Here is a 23013-nt window from a genome sequence, read left to right as displayed (position 1 = left end):
CGGCTTCGCCCGCGTGAGAAATAAGTATGAAAACAGTCTATCAGAATGCTGTAAATTGTGTTTTAAAAGGGAAAATTAATTTATTTAATTGTTATTATCAAGTATTTCAAAACGCTAGCAAATTACTAACAGAAAAATACCATACAATAAATCTAAACTACACCGAGACAACGAAACCAAATCACAAAGCTAAATCAATGAAACCATATAAACCATATGTAATCAAAGCTTTATTTCCCTGACAACTATCAATTCAAACCCAGGTAACCTAAAAATAAACCACTAATATGTGTATATCTTGAAGACATGCATAACACCAGGAGCTTAAGTTTCAACAAAGCAATGGCAAATTCCTTTCAGCCATTTCAGCATGAATAAGTAATTACATTATTACGCTCCAGATCTATCTCACAGGAACCGTACATTTTTCCGGGATAAAAAGAAGCCTATGTTTTTATCGGGCCTCTAAACTGTCTGCACACCAAAAATCAGGTCGATCGGTCACTCCGTTGAAGCGTGTAAGATGGACAATTAAACCAATAAAACATAATAAACCAACAAACACACTTTAGGATTTATTATATGTTTATGGATGAATGGATTTAGTGTTTTTACGACTTGTAAGGCTTTCAGATTTTTCTTGCATTTAATCATTACACAGATCATGATATGTCAGGCAATCTTAAAATTTGTTTATACAATCTAAAGCCGTTATAACTTTGATACAGGATTAGTATATACCTACTAAACTTCAAAATAAAATAAAATTTGAAGAAATAGCATGAAATAATTCTAACAATGGAATGGAAGTATACATATACTAATGTCTTTACAGTGTAAAAATTACCTTTTCGTGTCACTGACAATGTATATTAAGAGGGCGGACTCAGTGGCACCATAGAAATTTATTTCGGGAGGGGAGTTGAAAAAATTATCAAATAATAATTTTTGTGTTACAGTAAACTTACGCCAAGGGGCTTGGACGTTACATTATCATTTTCAACACGCATCACTGCCTCTGTGGTTTGTGATTCCAGGCGTATACATGTTGTCTTATATCATTTAGACTGTATGTTTGTTGGCCATCCACATTGTAAGGGTGATTCTCGCGCTGATGCCTTCGAAGTGTTAGAAAACTGTGCAAATTTCTTTTCAGATAGGGCTCCCTGACCCTTTCCAAGGTCATTACACGCGCACTTTTTTTATATTATTTCCAAGTTCCGCACTCCCCACCCCTTCAACTCTTTCACACCGTCCTCGCTTCCCCTTCCCCTCCGCCTCTAGGCCTGTCGCGCATGCGCAGAAATATTCTGGCGTAAATAACTGCTATGAATAACTTTCCCATACCGCTTTAACCGGTATGACCGGAGTGCTTTACACTCCATAGCTTTCCACACAATTGAACTCGTCTTAGCTGATGTTTTTAGTACAGCTGATGGCTTATTATTAAATGCGCGGGCATCTCTTCCCCCACTCCCCTTGGATTCCTTACCAAGCTACCCGCTCAGATATGCACAAACGTCTGCCGGTACCAGTAGGTACAATAGATCGTCGTCTGCATCTGTCAACCGTCCGTCACACTTTCGTACGTCACGCCATGCATCTAGCCAAGCGATTAAAAGTTCTCTTCATCAGCTCGTCAGAATATTTTCCAAATCAATGATGCCACTACTCCATGTTTCCTCTTTCAGAATGATATATCTCGAACTTGTTTACTACTAAAATAAAAAATAAACATGGCTACCCTCCAGTGTGTGTTTTGAATTTGGCGCCTAGTACGCTAGTACTACTACTATAGTCATAGAGTAGTGGCTGCCAAAATAATACTTCTATTTAAAAATTCAAACTTGAGAAAAGAGAAACAATTACTATAATGGGGAAAAAATGGCTGCCTGGTATGCTGTGCTACAAGATGGCGGCTTACAGCAATCGATTGTCATATATAATATTTTTTTTCAAAGTTGGCTGTTCTGTATACTTCCTAGCAGCTGAAATTATTATAATTTTTTCCAATGTTGACGAAAAAATAAACATGGCGGCCGCATAGCAGCCGCCACTATATATTTTAAATTTCCTGCTTACCACTATAAAAATATATATAAACATGGCGGCCGACTAGCAGCCAATGCGGCTTGTTTAAATTAACCGCCTACCACTATAAAAATATAAACATGGCGGCCGACTAGCAGCCGATGCGGCTCGTTTAAATTTACCGCCTACCACTATAAAAAATAAACATGGTGGCCGCATAGCAGCTTGTTTAAATTTTCCGCCTAGCACTATAAAAAAATATAAACATGGCAGCCGACTAGCAGCCGACAATATATTTTTAGTTTCCCGCCTACCACTATAAAGAATATAATCATGGCGGACTACATCCCTTTTTCTAAAAATTACATAACACAAAATTTTTATAAGCATATATACAACATCTGACAATCTTTTTCCAAGATGGTCTCGTGGCCCAGTGGTTAGCGTGGCTGACTCACAATCCTAAGGATGACGGTTCGAATCCCTGCCGCCCGCCATCCTATTTTTGTACTTGTAAAAATAATTCCGGCGCGCGCGACACCAATGCTCCCTAGCTTCCTAATTTAGAACCATCAACACAGCCTCCACGTGACGTCAACAACCACCTGCGGATTCCCTCCACGTGGTTCCCGGCAACGCCCACCCAGGACACGCGCTCAGACAACTACCTGTTTGTTTGTTTGTTTGTTTGTTTGTTGACCGTGTCCTGGAACCAGCCCCCTCACCCTACTAGTCGTGTTCCTGTACGTATTGCATAAGCAAATCCTCGGATAAAATTTATAGTCATGACGGAATTGTTTGGAAGCGAGTTTCAAACAGTCGATATGTTGTCATGGAAAACATCTGAACGAAAAAAAATAGCCAGTCTTGGGGACTGTCAACAGAAGTGTAAACTTAAAACTTTGTTTTTAAATGTGTAATATGACATCAATTCTACGTCAAATGTACGTAAGAAAATGATTTTATTATTATTATTATTATTAGTAGTAGTAGTATTATATAATAGTATATATAGCACATAGTTTATAGTATAGTATATGCAGTATAGTATACAGTATATTATAGTATTATTTGTATTATATTAGTACGATGTCAGCATCATATTTATCCTTACATCATTTTTTAGTCACAACAGATGTCAGTGGTACCTATGTAAAAATTACGTAAATATTCATTACCTAGCTATGACTTACAAGTGATGTCAGACCTAGGTCATGTATTCACGTGGTCAAATTAACTTCACTTACTGCTACTACAGCATGTTGGTGATGCGAACTCTCAAGATTTTACCCATCCAAAAAAAGAGTCCAACACGCACATGATACAGTCGAGTATATACAATGTATTAGTGTATTTATGAGTATACATGTACACAGGCCGCTGCGATTCGCCAGTCTGGCGCAACACGTCACTAGCATGTCGGTGACGCGAACCCATAAGTTTTGCCCCTACCAAAAATCGCTGAACACGGCTAAAGAAGTTTTCACTTCAAAAAATCCTCAGGCCTGTACCCTGGAAAAAATTGACTGTCGCAACCAGATCATGGATATAATCCAATCGCGTACGTCAAACGTAGACTAAGAGCTTGCCAAACGTTTGACGGACATACGGAAAAAATCATTTTTTCGGACCATCTGAATGTCTGCAGGTTACGTGATCGACGGGCGGATGACAACGGATTTGTACAGGATTTTGTAATTTCGGCTTAAACTTCTGAGAAAACAAACAGTCTCGCGACAGCGTCCGCCATGTTTGCCACTAGCGGAAGTACTCGTGATTAGCTCCGACCGAGAATTGAACCCTGGATCATTGTGGTGGAAGGCGAGTGATCTCGACCACTGAATCACCGTGGCTCTTCATTTGCATAAAGCCTTTATTTGCAACGTCAAGCACAAAACTTTTGTCTGTGTTTATCTAAGGCTATGTGAAGTTTAGAAGTTGTTGTACGTAAGTTTCGGAAAAGGGGGCAAAGAGACAACCACAAGCTTAAAATTTCCAGTGAATCGTTTAGTTATGTTCGTTTAAGGATCAACAATGATAACTAAAAATAACTTTAAGTTCCTGAAAGTCACTCGCATTAACCATTTACAATCTTTTTAAGTTAAGGCGTCACTTTTTTGACTGGTGTTGAGAACTGAACACTGCGACCAGGGCCGTAGTCAGGATTGTATGAAGGAGGGGATACATGATAACCATGACATCACTTTTTACAAGTAAGTGTTCTTTATAATGGAATTTTTGGGATTTTAAAAAGAAAATTGTTTGTCATACTAAAATATGAGAGATTAGTAGACTTTTAGTATTCAAACGTTTACACATAAGATTTTTAAGTAATGTTTTTGCTTGAGAAAAGAAAACTGAACATTTTATATTTTGTTTATTTTTTTAAAATTGTTTTAATACTTTGTTCTTAAGTCACTTGTTTGATTTCGTTAAGACAAGTCATATATATGAATTATAATAAGTACATGAAACACATATGTTAAACTGACATGAAATATTGTCTGTACTTGGAAACACAGTTCCTGCTGTTACTGTGTATGAGGGCTGTAATATGGAGGAAATACACTAATGTTGCCCACTGAGAATTAGATAGGTACAATGTTTCCATAATGATAAATTTTTAATATTATGTAGCTAAAAGGCTGTTATTTTTAAATTTTGTTCTCGCGTTTTTTAAACTCCTGAAGGGAGGGGTCCGATCCTGGGTCTCCCCCTATTGCGACATAATAAATAAAAATCAACAAATATTCCTGTGTCCCCAGACTAGTTTAAAATGAATCAGTAATTATTTATTTAGTTTTATAATAACATTTGGGTGTGAAAGTAGGAACGTTCGCTGAAACACTGTCAAGAAAGCGGCACCTCATCCCGAACAGCGTGTACGGAATACGGCGACTGCCCAGGGATCGGCAGCGCAGCGCGGACTACCTTGGTGCGAGGAATGACTACGTGGTTTAACTCGGTGAGTGTGTTGGCGCGGGGACGTCAGAGCGTGGCCGCCATCTTGCGCAGCGTCCGCCGCGATGCTGGAGTCCTCGTCTGTCCTCGGCGCACTGCTGCCAACTGCCGGCCGCTGCCGTCACCACCAGGTGAGTGGGAGACAAGAGTCTAGCGACAGGAATGCTACTTGCTGCAACTGCCGAGCCTTCCCGAAGTTAGCCGATCGGGAGCGCATCCCCCCCCCCCCCCCTGTTTTTTTTCCACGCGCGCGTTTTTTCTCCCAAACACACTTAATTTTAATTAAGGTTAGGAAAAAAAAATAAAAAAAGTTAGGGAGTAGTTGTTTGACGTGAATGCTGAAGTCATTTTGCTTTTTGGGACACGCCCACTAATGCGACCAAAACAAACGGCGAATACAAGTTTGAAATGGTGTTTTTAATGAAATTAAACAATGTCGTGTTGTGCTTATGGTTGTACAAATAGGCTAGCGAAAAAGCAGACTGGAAATACATTTCACAAGTAAGTTTATAATTATATCGTGTTGCTGATGTAACTTCTAATGGAAAAAAATAATTCTGAATTCAAATGCAACATTTGCGATAGACAATATAATCTTCGAAAACTAATAACCATGATCGGAAATATCACAGTGCGGAAATTGTTTAAAAAATAAAGTTTCATGTGTTCATTTGTGAGTTCAGACCTAATACGAAAACGTCATTTCTGGATCATCTGGAATCGGAACACAGTGCTGGTGTCAAGTCCCAAGATCTTGAGTGTTCTTCTTTCGAATATTTTGTGAAATAAAAACAAAATGTTGAAAAGGAAACATTTTCAAGGTATGTGAAAGAGCGTGGTTAAAAACGGTATGCTAACAATTCTGTTAGGAATTATTTTGTATGTCATCGTTCAGGCTATTACATGTGTCAAAGTACAGGTCAGAAGCACCTTAAAACTCGGGGCAGTAATAAAATCAATGGGACATGTCTTGCAAGCATACGAGTAATCGAACCTGAAGATGGAATGTGTAAAATGATTTCAATCTCAACACATATAGGCCATCTCAGTCTCTCTGATTCGGAAAGATGTAATTTAGCAACAGACCTTGCCAATAAAATTCCATTCCAAGTCATTCTAGACAAAATACGCGATTCAGTTTCTGATTCAAAACTAGAAAGAATTCACCTCTTATACAATATCGAACAGTGTTACAATCTACGTGCTGCTTCTGTGGAAGACAGACGATGGAACTAGTGTGGAGGCGTGTGTTAACGAGGTAAGGGCAAGTGATATGTCGTGTGTTTTGTTTCACAAGCCTCAAAATACAGTCACTGAACTGCACCCAGAGTTTAAAAAAATGACATTTTTGTCTTAATTATTAAGAACAAAGCTCAGTGTAACTTAATAAAAAAATATGGCAGTGACTGTAATTGTATCGATAATACCCATGGTCTTGACAATTATTACGGGTTCGAAATGATTACATCACTCGTTTTAGATGACGTGAGACAGGGTTTCCCTTGCAAATTTCTAATATCAAATAGAACAGATCAACATGTATTATCAATTTTTCTAAGCATATAAAAAAAGAAGCTGCAATAATATGCCCCAAAGTTTTTATGTCTGATATGGCTGACTCATTCTTCAATGCATGGGTTTTAACCATGGAGCCACCGACTATGAGAATTTACTGTTTTGGCATGTGGACAAAGCCTGGCGAAAATATTTGTCAAAAGTTAACGGTAGAGAAAAACAGGCCGAAGTCTCCAAACTCTTGAGAACATTGTGGCAAGAACGGGACTCTGCTGCATATTAAACGATGCTCACTGCGGTAATAAACCGACTGAATAGAAATTCAAACACAGCTGATTTTGGGGCATATTTCAACGGAAACTACGTGAAGAATATTCAGTCATTGGCATATTGTTTCAGGGTTAATAGTGGTATCAATACAAACATGCAAATAGAACGTAAGCATAGAACCTTAAAATATATCTATTTGCATGGAAAGACTGGAAGACGTTTGGATAAAGCGATTTTTACTATTATGAACTTTCTTAGGTACAAGCTATTTGACAGGATTGTTCTAACTAAATGTAAAGTGACCAGTAAAATTGTGAATATAAGAAGTAGACATAGAGAAAGTCTACTTCTTAACATGGACTTGATTATCGAAGAAGAAAGTTTCATCCACATATGATGTAAAAGAATTGTATCACATCAAAGAAAACAGATTGGACGCCCCTTCAAACTAGTATGAACATAATTTGCTACAAGCATCCATAGATATAATTACACATGTGTGGATTCCACTATTAAATGGAACATGTACAAGCATAGCCATCTGATATGTCAACAGAAAACAACCCATGAAACAACTGCGTCCAAAAATGTTCAAGCCAGTGCTTCCCTTTAGCGATGGCAATTTATGTATTCATTTAGAAAATGAACTCAAATTTACTGAAAAGAAAGAAGGTTGCTCAACTCAGCAAAAATTAAAAAAAATCTTTTTTATATATGTGGTGAAAAAGTCAAACTTTAAGAAGAAATTCATAAAATAATTAAAGGCATCTCCACTCAAAGTGAGGGTGAGATAATTAGGTAGTACACTGCAGCCATGAAAGCAACTTTAGCTGCAGTTCGTTCGCAGAATGGACGTCTTGCAAATAGTCATTAGGAAGTCGTTCAGGGAAGAGAAAAACTCAAAAGAAATATAGTGCCACAAAGAAGACCGTTTTCTACAAAAAGAATAAAAGTGATTCAACGCGCTGGAACCTCGAAACCAAATGAAACAGAGATTCAAGACATCGATCGCAATATTATTACTGCACAACAAATAACTTTTATATTTCTCAAAAATTACTTATTTCAATGAAGTAATTTTATTATGTTCAGTGGTATGTTAGTATTTCTCTTATTATTTATTCACTTTATTAAATATTTACAGTAAATTCATCTTAATTCAATAGTATTCTTATTATTTGACGGACGAAACATCTCAAAATTATAACTTTAAATTTGTATATGATAACAAATAAGCTTTATTTTCGTGAATATTTCCTGGGTTCATATTCTAACTTAATTGATTAATATTTTTTTATGATTGAAGCCACATGTTTAGTGGATTACATTCACATGTATATCGTATATAATACATGTGTTTTAATACATGTGTATCTAATACTTCAAACTTTAATTTTTATAGTTTATTAATTTGATAAATATTTTTTTTTTTAATTTTGTGCTGAGAAGTTACTAATTAGGCTTAAATTTATTTGTTAAAAATTTGTTTTGTGTTATCGTGTAAAGCCTGTGTTAATTAGTGCACATAACATTTAATATGTAAGTTGTTCATAGTATTGTTTCAAATTTTAACTTTCTTCAATTTTTTAATAAAACATAAAGTTTGTTTTATGATTGAAAAGACTACGGTGTGGTGTCAGACCCATCGTACACGCTATAGCGTTCACTTCAGGTCCGAGCGAGCCGTTGGCCCCGGAGCGAGCATGAGCGGCGTGGCATTTCCAACCTGTTGCAGAAAGTAGCATTCCTGCCGCTAGACTCTCGTGAGTGGGGAACACCAGGTTATCACGCACGGTACAGGACCTTCAGTATAATGGTACACCGGCACATAATAGTGGCACTCATGGGAAAAAAAGTGAGCCAGAGTTTTGTGACATATAACCTCGGTAACGAGCAAATTCGTGTGTTCTCATGTTGCAAATACACATATAATACGAAACTCGGAAACGAAATTTAACTTAGAATTCTTTAAAATGATGCCGAGCTTGATAAATGTAGGCAAATTGTGTTTTCAACTACATTTCTGGACGCGAATCACGTGTAGTTTCCGCACCCGCCGCTAGAATTCGCTGCTGCCAGAACAGCTACGCCGAGTATCGAATCATTCAATTTGCAGAGCGAAATTTTAAACTACCTATATAATGAAAAGGCTCCGATAATAGCGAAAAAGACTTGAAAAAATACTAATCCTTGGACATGATTTTCGACAAGGAATTATATTAAAATACTGCTCATTTTGTTAAAGTTCAATAAACTTTTCATAGTATAAAATTTCTCTTTTTGGCTTTGTGAACATTTTTTTGGTACTAACCACCACAGATGGCAGCACCGTGGTCACACATTTCCGTTCCATGCGACTTCCGTTCCATTCACGAAATTACTCCTACCAAATGTGTTATAACCAAAGGGCTAAGATGTTCACATCAAAAATGTCATTTAAAGATCTGCATCACACTTAATAATGGATGGTTGAATTTTCGTATCATTGTTTTTGTTTCATGGCAAATGAGGAATTTTGGGGAGAATGAACCTACACTGCTATGGACTTGTCTCCCAATGAAATTGTTTTAAATCTTTCGCCATCGTGATACAAAAAACTAAGGTACTTTTTTCGGACTGAAATATTGAAACATGTAATATTTCTTTCACAATGGGAACGTCCAAAGCACTCAGAAGCGTACGCATAATTTCTATTTGTTGACGAGAAAAATTAAGGGGGTGGGAAGAATCACCTTTTTCATGGTTTGCTTTTGAATTCTTTCCTTTCGTTGGTGGGAATGATAGATTTTTAGGATTTAGGGAAGGGGGGATTCATCGTTCTCATTTTAAACCCCCCCCCCCCCCCCCGTCTTCAGTGTTCGCCACTGTTGGTACTACAGATACATATCCCACAAAACTCATATACGAGTATTTATACTACAAGTATTATCAGTGCCGGTCCTATCAAAATTTTTAGGTGGTGCGAGATCTAAAAATGGCGCCCCTCTAAGTAAAAAGAAAATATTGTTAAACTGGTTGCTTAATTTTCCACCAAAAAAGCAGCCGCCTCAGATTATTAAGCCGAATTACTGCTGTCTAAAATGTCAAATCTTAGAAATGTTCGTTTGACCAGTTTGTGCGATTACCTATATGTGATAGATGTAGTGGACAAATGACAAATAATAATAATAATAAATATAATGATTGTCAACTTTAATTTATTCTATGTTCCATGCAAACATTAATCAAAAAGTATGTAGACATGTAGTAAAAATATTTAAAAAATACCTAGATAATCACTTTTCTAGCTTTAGCACTTGCAAATTTTTTTATCAAGTCAGAATAATTCAACTTTTGGGCAATAGCATTTTCTATAGACAAAATTCCAAGATCGGACAGTCTTTCCTGACACATAGTAGACCGTAGGTAGGTTTTTATAAGTTTTAATTTACTGAAACTTCGTTCTCCTTTGGCAACAGTTATAGGCACAGTTAGCAAGATACAAAGCACTGTCCATACATTCGGGAAAATATCTTGCCAATCATTTTTTTTATAAGTCGAAGTACTTTTATTGGCTTTCCTGACTGAAGATCTCTTAGTAATGGGTTCAGGCTCACAAGTTCTTCAACCAATTCATGACCAGATATGTCACATTTTTCTCCATCGGTTAAAGTGATTTGCAATTCAGCACAGGCTTTTTCCAACATGGATTTTTCTGGAATTATTTTAATGTCGTATAAAAATGACCATGTATCATTGAATTTTGACAGTTGTTGAAAACGTGTAACCAATGTATTCTCAATTGTGTCTATCATCGGGTAAAAAACGTTCATTTTATATAATTCCTCCGGATCAGTTGGTGTTTCATCTAAGGCTTCGTATTCAAATAACAGTTTTTTTCTTCGCGATCGGACTGCCTTGAAAACTTGGTTTATTTCGGCTAGAGACGCTTTTTCTTTAGCTGTAATTAGAGTTGAGGAAAATCTACTGTACTCTTTCACGAATTCCGAACAGTTTTTCAGTAATTGCGATGCATTTGGTAAGTCCATAGTTTCAGACTGCATAGCTTTACTTACAATGTTTACTTGAAACAATATATCATACCAAGCCACCATTGTAATTATGAACTCAAATTGCTCCATATTCTGAATAAGCGACAATGCCTCTGATGCTGCAACTGAGACATTAGTTTCTTCATGAAGATTTTGAAGGGCTTCACGAACTGAAGTGTAGTTAAAGCGAACAGCAGCAAGACTAGAAACTCTACTCTCCCAGCGAGTTTCGCAAACGTTTTTTTAATGATAATCCGTCGATGTGCTTGGATATCACTTCCCATCGTTTGGTTGATCCAGAGAATAAAACAAATAGTCTTTGGAGAAATCCAAATAAAGAAACAGATTTAACGGAACATTTGGCTGCATCTGCTATCACCAAATTCAAGCTGTGGCAGCCACATGGATTAAAAAATGCCCGAGGATATAGGTTTAAAATTCTGGTTTGTACACCTTTGTTCACTCCTATCATATTCGCTCCATTATCGTAGCCTTGACCTCTACAATCGTTCATGTCTAAATCAAATTCTTGTACAATCGAATCAAGAAAGAGGCCAGTGAGTCCTGCTCCCGAAGAGTCACTTACTGGCTTGTAAGCAACAAAACACTCTCGCACTTCCACTTCTTCTTCATTAACGTCAACGAACCGGAATGTTAGTGACATTTGTTCAATGTGTCTTACATCAGGAGTGCAGTCCATAATGATGGAGAAGTATTTAGCTGACTTTACCATATTCACTATATTATTTCGAACTTCACTTCCAAGTAAGCCAATTAATTCGTTTTGAATGCGTTTGCTGAAATAGTGGACATTAGTCTCTTTATTTACAACACGGCGGAGGTGCTCCATCATCACATTGTCAAATTTTCCTAATAATTGCACCAAACCCAAGAAGTTGCCATTATTAGGGGTGTATAATGTTTCAGAGCTCCCTCTAAACGCCAAATTATTGCCTGCCAAGAAGAACACTATCGACATCATTTGTTTCGAGGATAGCAACCCATCTAGATTTCTCATCTTCAATCTGTTTTTGTAATTGTTTGTCTATCCCGCTACAGTTCTTCAACCTAATCGATGCTTGTATCCAACTGTTCAAAGCACGTCGGTGATCTGAGGATGTTTCGTGTGTTTTGAGACGCGTTGATAAGTGCCGCCAGTCGTCAAATCCTTCTTTTCCCAAATTAGAGTTGGGGTTTGTGTTGAGTAAACGACAGCAAAAACAATATACTTTATCTGCAGATTTAGAGTACACGAGCCATCTTCTTTTAAAAATATCCCCATTTGGCATTACTTTTTCAAAATGCGAATCTGAAAAATGACGGCCGTCACAATTCTTTGGGTAATTTTCGTTGTTCATTTCATTACAAACAGGGCCTCGAAGAAGGATTTCATCTTTTGTTGCAGAGTCAATAATAAGCGGCCATTTTGAAATATCATCTAGTTTTCTCTCTTTAAAAGATGATGATAACGATTCATCTGTTACAACTTCTTCTGTAATATTTTGAGATGCAGATGAGGTTCCAGGAACAGCTAAATCTTCTTGAAAATGGTGCTGTGTATCTTCAAGATCAGAACTTTTTTCAAGCGGGTCTTCTTATATTGCTTGTTGATATTGAAGTTCTGGTGATGAAGGGTCAGATAACTTTTTGACTCTCAAAAATATTGATAGCAAATTTGCAGATTTTTCAGTTTCGGCTTGTTTTATCCGTTTCCTTTTTAAGTTTTGTGCACCAGACAATTTTTTTGAAGACTGTGACATGTTTTTTAATCTGTAAAAGACACATTTAACCATCACTCGTTACATACATGATATCAAGAAATCAGCGACATAGAATAGGACATACTTGAGTTAAAGATTTAAATTCTGATGTGCGATAATCTATTCCCACGGACTCACGCGATCGAAATCGCCGGCAGTAGCCAGTTATAAAATAATTAAATTAAGTTTTTTTTCCTTTATTTAAGTTCAGGGACTATTTAAAAACCCGTTTTTTGCACTTTTAATTAATTACGAACCTGTTTTTAACCACCTTTATTTAACTGGCAGTTAGTATAATTGATTGATTTTTCATTTATTTTCCATTCAAAATACGTAAAAACTCAGTTACGCTAATTGTCACTTAAATAAAGGCAGTAAAACAGGCCCTTAGACAAAACGTTTTTTAATAGTTATTGGACAAAAAATAAATAACTTTAACAAGAGTGATATATAATATATAGTAGGCCTATACAAATTTGTTAAAACAAACTAGTAAGTACCTACACCTTAACCACCTTATATATAAAACGCAGTATAGGCAAAGATTAAATAATAGTTATTACGTAACAGGTACATCACTTCCATACAAAAGCTACCATACATACACTATAATAAATACACTACAAAAGCGCAGTACATCGGGCTGCAAGGAGAAACGTACTCGACAAACGCGCGTAATCATTAAATGCCTAAGACACCGTGTTTAATCTCGCTGTGCGGTTTCGTTCGTTGATAAGTGGATATGTCTTATCGCAGTACCACAGAATACACTAGAAAGTAGTGGTGCACTGATATGACTTTACCGATTACCGATTCTTGAAACGTCCGCTTTATATGATAATAAATTATTACGCTATTCTTGTTTAGCCTTTGTGTATAATCATATGTTAACATTTAAATAAGTTAAGATTCTTATCGGAAAATAACTGTACTAAAACAACGGAGATAATTTCAGAACGATTGTGAACGTTTAGAACAAGTAAACGTTAATAACATTTCAATGCAATGTATATGTATGGAAATTAAGTGTCACCAACGTCTTGTCGTAATATGTATTTCTTATTCGTTAAAACAAACATCGCCGAACATGCACGAAGACGCCATATTTACAAAACTTTGGATACGTTGCTGTTAATATGCGATTAATCGGTATCCGCATCTGTGCTCCACTACTAGAAAGGAACTTATATAAACAATACTTACCTACTTCCGTTTTCTATTAAGAATTCTTCTGTAATAATCTAACTACTCACACACTGTACAACACAGATATACACTCGCGCATATTTGAACGACTTGGCAATTCAATAGACAATGCTTGCCTAGCGAAACAAGTGACGGACGAAATTTAACCCCGCGCCCCACTTGCCCCTAATGAACGACTGGAAATTGGAAGACTCAGGCGCCAAGCAGTTATAGTAACGGCCGGATGAAGCGCCACTGTAAACTGTAGGACACAGGATGTAAATAAAAAATTGCTAGTAATGTAATAAGAATGAGCCACGTTAAAAGAGCTGTCGTACACATAATCATTATTAATTTGGATTCATTCAATTTGGAGATCTGACACCGTGACTTCGGAGGGCGGGTACCTCAAATCGTCCATTTTCCCTTGAGACCGATCGTCACCGTCGTTCGTCTCATGTGTCGGTTGATTTCGGCGCCCCCTCCCTTGATGGCGCTCGGAGCGGTCGCACCGCTCGCACCGCCCTAGGACCGGCCCTGAGTATTATGTATTGCTTTTCGTTGTTATATTTTGCACCAGATGTGTGTTTCTACACATCATTCTATTTTGTAAGGAGTTGGCCAAATATTTATGGGGAAAAAAATTCGTGGCTAATTACGAAGTTTCTCAATATAAGTCAATTTTTTTTTGTTTTCCACTATCTGGATATTTTTATGAACCTATATTCTAAAAGCATAAGTCTTCATCATATCTGTAATTGGCAAAACCAAAAACCTAACATGGCATTTCTTTGTCTCAAAATAATTACGTGTACTTAAGAATAATTTGATAGTACTGGACTTATCAACCCAGAACGCCAGACAAAGACGAACTTGGGAAGTTTTCATTGCTTAACCGAGTTTCAAAAATACGTGTTACGTAAAAAATAATTACTTGGGACACGTATGTTTTTGCAGGAAGGATTTCGGATCTATATGTGTGTTAAAAAAATATATATGGTGTGCTTGAATTCCATGTGCGACAGAAGTGAAACTTCTTGTTTATTAGGCATAGATATATATATAAATTAATCATATTTTTTTACAAGACAAGAGATAATAATTGAGAATAGTAAGGATGTGGGTATGAACGCAAAAAAAAAACTGAGGAGTAGACAAGCAGTGTTACTAGAATTCCGTAGCATTACTGCTGCGTCATTGCTACCTCTCCCCTGCCGTCTCCCCCTCCGGCCACATTAACCTGGCATACAGCATGCATGCTACGTACCAACTTCCCATTCGACCGCTAGTGCATGCGTTGGAGTGACGTCGCCTTTGACGTACTCTCCTCCTCTCCCGGTTCCCCCTCCCCGTAACTTACTATTCCCCTCATGCGATAGGAATGTTCTTAACGCTCGAAAATTGTAGTCCCCTCAGAAACGAAGTTTCACTTCAAAAACTGAAGCATCGTCTGTGTTTCGTGCTTGGTCGAGTTTGTTTCAGGAACACGCCCACTGGCGGCACACGAATCTCAGCTGTTTTGTGCTGAGTGGCCCGGCCAGATAAGGCGATGGCTTCTCCTACATACGACTGTCAATTACAAGGCAAAAAACACTGGTGCAGCCATACCGTATTGCAGTCTAATGAAAGTTCAGATTTTTTAATTTGATTCGCGAAAAGCCACCACATGTGTCTACAATTAAAACCATTTTCCACAAAAATAGGTTTTATGTTTGAGTTTCCAATGTTTGTTTGCATCGAAGCAAAGGCTTAGCCAGGATTTTGTAAAGGAGGGTGTCCATATTATCCATTATATAATTTTTTAAAGTTAGAATTTATTGAATGTCACACTAAAATATCAGGAAATAGTAGGCTTCCAGAACTGCAACGTTTACAAATAAATTTAAGTAATAATTGAGATTGTGTAAAGAAAACTGATAATTTTATAAATATTATTTGTTTTTATTTAATTGTTTTTTAAGTCAATTGTTAGATGATTTCATTAAAATAACTCATAAACACACACACACATACATATATATATAAGTTACTTAATACATGAATCACACATGTCCAGTTTGTATGAAAGACATGCGCTTACATAAACCGTGTGCAAACCGGCAATAAATATAGACTACTTTGAAACAATTCCTGCCGCTTCTGTGTATGAGGTTATAATTGGAAGGAAATACATTGTTGTGGCCTACTAAGGCTTACAATAATCCTTTCAAAATAATTTCTCTGTAGCCTTGTGTAGGTAGGTCCCAGTTATTTAATATACTGTTTTTTTCCTTCTTATTTTCGATCGTGAAAGTGAGGGTGAGCCCCTGCGGAACCGGCCCCTGCCCACGTCTCTGGTTCAGTCAGATATTGATACATCACCGTACCACGATGACTCAAACGCGGTAGGTTATACGGAAATTAGTACCCATGCCACAATTCTGGTACTCCTGATAACAGTCACTACCGCACAGGCTCTCAGGCCTTGGCAGCTTCCCCTCTCCCTTCTACAAACTTCTCCTCCCTCCCCTCTTCATTCCTGACTTCCCCTCCCTTCCTCACAAAAGCCAAGAAGGTACCGGACTCTGCGGGTATTCCCAGCTGTTGTTAACGGCACTAGCAAGGTGGAGCAACTGAATAGCTGGAGTAGGGCCACTAAAAAATATGTGCGATTGTGAAATGCCAAAATCCAAAATTAAATTTTAAATATAAAGAAAACATAGGAATTTCTTAAACATAATGACTTAAACAAAAAATAATAATTTTACAGACATTATTAGTTCAGAATTTATGGAATGGTGTATTAACGGAATGTCGCATTGAGTATAATTGCTAACTATTATAATTTTGAATTTTTTTTAGACAATGCTGAATTATCCAGATCTTGGTAGCAATGAAATATGCATGGCTCCTATGTGTACATGTGCATGCGTGTTCTCGTGTGTACCTATTATTTGCAATTAAAACTGAACTTATGATTTTCAACACTTATGCTTTGCGGCTATGCTGTTTTGAAAATTTGAAACAAAGGATAAAGCACTTTAACATAGTACTTATTTGGTTGTTCCACATTGGGAAACCGATAATATGAAACCTTTTTGGCAAATATTCCCAACATAAACGACAAAAAAAAAAAAATCAAGATCGCCAACATTTTCTTTCTAAAGTTAACGATTTTTAGGTGTTTAGGTTACCAATAAATACCGCACAATTCGCGTGATTTACAAAGAAAACAAGAGCATTGAGTTGCCATTCTTTATCTTCCTTGCTTTGTGTGTACTAGTGCCCGGAAACTCACAGCCAAAGGCAGATAGGGTTTCAGAACTGTAAGGCTGGGTTCAAAAAAAAACAAAAAAAAAAAAACACGCGAGTGCACAGCAGGCCATGCGCACGACTGTGCACATGACCTGTGCAAAGTCGGTCCTCAATTGCAATCTTACTGTTAATTTCATCCAATGAAATTTTGCGATGTATCTGACAACTGTTGGCTGTGTTAGTAACTATATTAACTACCAAATGATTATCCCATGACATCTGACAAGCAATTTGTAAGCATAGTTTTTCAACATTAAAATAAATACTTAAGGATTACATCAAATTTTTAGCTAACCATTCTAACCAAGACCTATTTTTTATTTGCAATTTTTGCTAGTTACTTACAAGTAATAGAACTAATTAATTTTTAAAGCAGGAATCACACCTGAGCATTGTAATATCTTGACAATTTCCTGTCACATTATTGTTATGAACGCGAGAGACCAGACCGCGATGCCACCCTGCACAGAGCTGGTTGGCGGCCCTGCACGGCCAATGACGTCACGTGCCGTCCACTGACGTAAGGCAACCCACGCGTGCCTGGCTGGATTACAAGGGACGTCGCTACCCCCTCCCCCTTCCCCCTTCGCACCCTGTGCTGTTATCTATCACCGAGCGGCCTTGCAAATTCCGCGGGCTGCCGCGTGGAGTGACGTGAATGTGCGCCGCCTTTCTGGACGGGTCTGCCTGGGATGACGCGACCGTCACTGCCGCTCTTGTTGGTTCGAGAAGGTACTTAAGCAGCGACGCCCAGTTCCACAAGGAGTGCCGCGTGAGTTATGCGAGAGTTCCGCGAGTGAAGGGAAGTGCGACATCGGCGAAGAGGGTGAGAGACCCCCTCGAGAGTGGCGCGATGCGTAGCGACGAGACCGAGAGAGTGCGATTGACTGGTGCGAGACTGTGTGTGTGGACAGGCGTGAGGTAAGGGGTGAACCACTGTTGAGCCTAGCTCCAGTAAGGAGTGCAAACTGTGGAACTACACAGACATTGAGTGACTTGCGAATAAACATTTTTAAGAGCCAGTCATTGGTGATCGGACATTTTTAAGTAAAATTATTTATTAGTAATGCAAATATTAGTAATTATTAAAACTGCAATAAAACTTAATTGGAAAACCTAATTGCGCTATCTCTTACGAACCCAGTTCTCCCCACATAATTGGTAACAATATAATTGACAAATATAAACAGTTCTCTAAACCCGCCAAAAGCGCTTTCTACTCTCTTCTAATTGGTTGTTGCACCATGCGTTTGTAACAGAAATAAAATATATTAATTTCCTTTCTATACCAGGACCTCCCATACACATGACCGTACTTAGCGCTATTGTGAATCAGAAGACTCGAAAACAAGGTGATAAATCTTGTGGGCACGACCTACTGTTACTGTTTAATTTGTGCACCCAGCGTAACCGATTTTCATAACTGGGAATTTCGGTACTAGTTTAAAACAGAACCGAGATTTCCCGGTACATTCGGTACTAGCTATTTTTTTTTATAGATATAATGGTGCAGTAGTCTGTGATTGAGGTAGTACTAGTTAGTTTTGTATGATTAAACAAGTTCTAGTGTTCAGAATTTAAAAAAATTTAAACATTTGTGTTATAATTTTTTTTATTGCAAAAAGTATATCCTAACGTAAAAAAATCACTTTATTCTCAGTCTTAATCTCAGTCTGTAACTTTGGAAAGAAAACCTTTAAACAAACAATCGTTTTAACACATGCAAAATCACAGAATTATTAACATGCATAAAATAAATTTTCTTTTTTTCTCTTAACAAACTTAAAATAAAAGTATAGTTATTTAAAGAATATTGGTAACGAGAAGTCACAATGTCGTATGTGTGTATATATGTATATGTATTCCCGGTACTTTCGGGACAGAGATTTACCGGTTCTGAACCCTAATGGCGGCCATATACTTTGCGGGGCCCTGGGCCATGTTATTCTACGAGGGCAGGGGTACAAATATACAGGATTCACCAGGTGGGGGGGGGGGGGGGCAGGGGGCCCGCGCGGTCCGAGAGTTTTGCGCGTGGGTTTTAACCGACACGTCACCTCTGGATAGGGTGCCTGTGTGTTGTACACTGCTTTATGTTGACCGATATGCATTCAATAAGTACAAAAGATTTTAAATATATAGAAAATATTCCATAAAACATTTTTTTTGACATTGATAGGCCTATATTTATCAACTCCTCGTCATAATCACAATATTGAAAGTGCACAGTGAGGGGCTTCTAATTCCAGGGGGGCCGGCTTTGCCTCCCTTCCCCCGTAATATACGTCCATGTAAGGAGACCTACCGGAAGGAATGGGGCGTATAGGCCCTCCACCAGAAAATATTAAAAATAAACTTTATTTAAACAACAATTTTTTCAGCTAAAATTTCGACGATGGGTTTGCTAATTTCTGTTAATAAATTTTTATATTCTTTCCTTATAAGTAATCCTCGGGTATTTTCTCAAATTTCTGTGAAATCGCGTTTTTATGCCAGACAATAAAATCTTTTAAAGTTCTTCTAATACGAAATCATGAATTGAAATAGGTACTGGCCAACACTTTAAACTATACGCTAATAACAATGTAATATTCCTTGTCCCATTAATGTGCATATTTTCAACGGAACACTAGAGAAGTAGGGAAAATAAAAAGGAAATGCGTCGGTGCGGGTCCTGGAGCCACCCATGGGTGGTCGCGTGGTCGCGTGGTCGCGTGGTCGCGTGGTCGCGTGGTCGCGTGGTCGCGTGGTCGCGTGGTCATGTGGTCACGTGTTCACGTGGGCGGGCGGCCGCGAACCAGGCTGGGAGATGACCGGGAAAACTGGGCGACTAAGTAATTATTTTAGTTTTTTTTTTCCTCGGGCGAAGCTACAATCTCATCGAAATGCGAGGTCTGGGGTTCTCCCGCCGCTCTCGGAGATCCAAGCTGAATCGATCGATCGATTCGGTACTCTTGCAACTGATATTTCACCTGGTTTCAAGGACTCCTACCTCTACTCACTCCAAACCCTCTTTAGTCATACCTTCACGTCCCTTGCATCCTTTACCCCCAGCATTTCTTCATCCAAACCATACCACACTTTCCCTGTCCGCACTGAAAAGGTGTGCCTCCCTTGTTCCGTTCGCCTTACTTACTTAATGCAAATGATTAATAAGATACAGAGCATATTTAAAAGCACTATTAGATAAATCTATATTCTCACTGTATTAACTTGATGTGCAAAGTGCTAAGAGGGATTATAACCTTAACAACGAATCACCTGATTAGGGGGAGCGTGCCGTTCTGGTTACACAGTAAACAAAGAACAGCTGATTGTCTGAGCACGTGGGGGGGGGGGGGGGATGGGACCTGGCACCACGTGGTCGGGTGGGCGTGGCACCACGTGGTCGGGTGGGCGTTGCCAGAGCCACGTGGAGGGGGTCCGCAGGGGGTTGTTGACGTCACGTGGAGGGGTGTGTGTGTATGTTTGTAAATGAGGAAGGTAGGTAACGCTAGTGTCGCGTGCTGTAATGATTTTTACAAGTATAAAAATGTGAATGCGGGTGGCGGGGATTCGAACCTTCGTTTCTGGATCGTTAGTCCGTCACACTAACCACAGGACCACAAGACCATGTTGGAGAAAATATATTCAGATGTTGTATATATGCTTATAAATTATTTTTTTAAAGAAAAGGTATATTTTTTATAGTGCTTAGCGGGAAATTTAAAATATATAGTGTCGACTGCTATGCGACCGCCATGTTTATTTTTTATAGTGCTAAGCGGGAAATTTAAAAAAATATATAGTGTCGGCTGCTAGTCGGCTGCCATGTTTTTTTTATAGTGCTAAGCGGGAAATTTAAAAAATATATAGTGTCGGCTGCTAGTCGGCCGCCATGTTTTTTTTATAGTGGTAAGCTGTAAATTTAAACGAGGCGCATCGGCTGCTAGTAGGCCGCCATGTTTTATTTTTTATAGTGCTAAGCGGGAAATTTATAATGGGCCGGCCGCCATGTTTAATTCAACATTGAAAAAAAATAATAATTTCGGCTGCTAGGAAGTAACCAGAACAGCCAACTTTGAAAAAATAAATAATATTTTATGTATGACAATCGATTGCTGAAAGTCGCCATCTTGTAGTACAGCATACCAGACCGCCATCTTGTAGCATAGCACACCAGACCGCCATCTTGTAGCACAGCATACCAGGCCGCCATTTTTTTTCTTCCCCATTTATAGTCATTGTATTTTTCATTTCTCAAGTTTGAATATAAAAAGTATTATTTCGGCAGCCACTACTCTATGACTATAGTAGTAGTAGTAGTAGATGCCAAATTTGAAAACACACACTGAAGTGTAGCCATGTTTTCTTATAGTACTAGACCAGTATAGTCATATTATGCTTAATTTGTTGTGTAGCATGTCTGTCTATAATAATAAATTAAAAAAAGCTATAGGCATTACTTATGCTTATAGCATGTTAATAAAAAAAATTATACTTTACGTATTTCAGCGAATTCAAACACCATTTTTTTGGTGTTAAAGACATAATGTTCTCTTGTAGTGTGTATTGTGGAAATCAAATATACAGTAGGATTAATTACTTAAAAAAAAATATTATTTATAATATATCACCAATTTTATTAAAAAAAGTATTCTTATTATGTCACTTGTCATTTAAAAGAAAATGTATTGTGCATTTATAGTCATTATATAATTTAAAAAATAAATTTTTTTCCCAAGGGCTGTAGCTTCGAGGGAGTACGCGCCGTCACAGACGTGTCTGCGGCTCCAACCCCTTTCTTCCTCCCCCTTGTTATTTTTTAAATAATAACCCAGACACTAGCGCCCGCATAAGGAAGCCGCTCGCAGAGGGGTGCACCCGCACATGTGTCGCGACTCCAAACCCTTCATCCCCCATTGTCATTTTTTTAAATAATAACCCTGCCAGATGTCCGCCCGCATAGGGAAGCTGCTCGCAGAGAGGTGGGGCTGCACCCGCACACGTGTCGCGACGGTGCGTTCCCCCTATGCGGGAGTCTACACCCCAACCCTTGCAAGGGTCTCCAGACAGTCGCGATTAGAGTCTGTTAAGGCCGGTTCACTCCATCAGTCTTCCACATCGGTTCTAGAAATCCATGTTTTTACTGATTCTTGGAATCCCTTCCAGCTGACTAGAAGATGTGTAGGAAGTCGCTTGTGGATTTTATTAATTAAATAAGTGTCTATATACTTCGTCACTTGAATTTCTTGAGAATAAAAACCGCCCTTGATTTCATTTCCATCTAGATCAGACAAGTAGTAGGTTCTAGGGTAAGTGTGAGTATTTTTATCACCTTAAAAAACTCGTGGGACCAATTTACGGAATAACCTTTTGCAAATAAATCCTTATTTCTTGAGATACGTACATGATCTACGACACTAGCTTTAAGTAGCCTGTGGTCTATTTTTTTCACAACATTGTAAACCGTTTTAAGAGAATTATCTTTCACCTCGTTGGGGCTCATACCGATAGTCCTACAAATCTGCCATTGTATATTTCCATAAATTTTGGTAAGAGCGGTAGCCATTTGTAGTTTCCCTTAGCGGTCATTTCCGTAAACAAAAGCGATTTTAAACTTCTAATGAAGCGTTCAACTACCGAGGCCTTCAGCTCGCTGTTGGTTGAATAATGGTTAATTCCGTGTTCTTTCATTAATGTCTGAAATCTTCTGTTATAAAATTCGGTACTGCGGTCTGAGTGCACGCGAGTGAAACTTCCAGAAGCCTTTAGAATACGTTTCATAGCTAAACCCACAAGCTCCGCAGTTTTTTCAGTACCAGAACCGTGTAAGCCCGCTTGGAGTAAACATCAATCACAACCAATATATATCTGAATCCTTTATTCGCACGGTGATAAGGTTGCATTTCCACCAAATCGATCTGTAAAAGATCGCCGAGACCATTAGTGATTACACGTCTCCGAGGAAAGTCTTTGCGTGCGCT

The 23013-nt window shown here is 38.2% G+C and overlaps 1 protein-coding gene across 2 annotated transcripts in view; it reads right to left on the bottom strand.

The window, feature by feature from the left end:
- The window catches only part of LOC134527538 (phenoloxidase-activating factor 3-like), a 118597-nt gene that overhangs the window by 46931 nt on the left and 48653 nt on the right, over positions 1 to 23013 (bottom strand). Inside the window, exon 1 of one of the 2 annotated variants that reach the window (XM_063360296.1) lies at positions 4963 to 5129. The exons of the other annotated variant lie outside the window; for it this stretch is intronic. The gene's annotated coding sequence lies outside the window, so the exon portion shown is untranslated. Of the gene's footprint in view, positions 1 to 4962; positions 5130 to 23013 lie in introns of those variants that run through there. 2 annotated transcript variants of the gene reach the window in all.

The sequence above is a fragment of the Bacillus rossius genome, chromosome 1 (genome assembly GCF_032445375.1).
Source record: "Bacillus rossius redtenbacheri isolate Brsri chromosome 1, Brsri_v3, whole genome shotgun sequence".
Taxonomy (NCBI): domain Eukaryota; kingdom Metazoa; phylum Arthropoda; class Insecta; order Phasmatodea; family Bacillidae; genus Bacillus; species Bacillus rossius.
The sequence above is the reverse complement of the archived record's forward strand: the minus strand, read 5'-3'. Positions and strand labels throughout refer to the sequence as shown.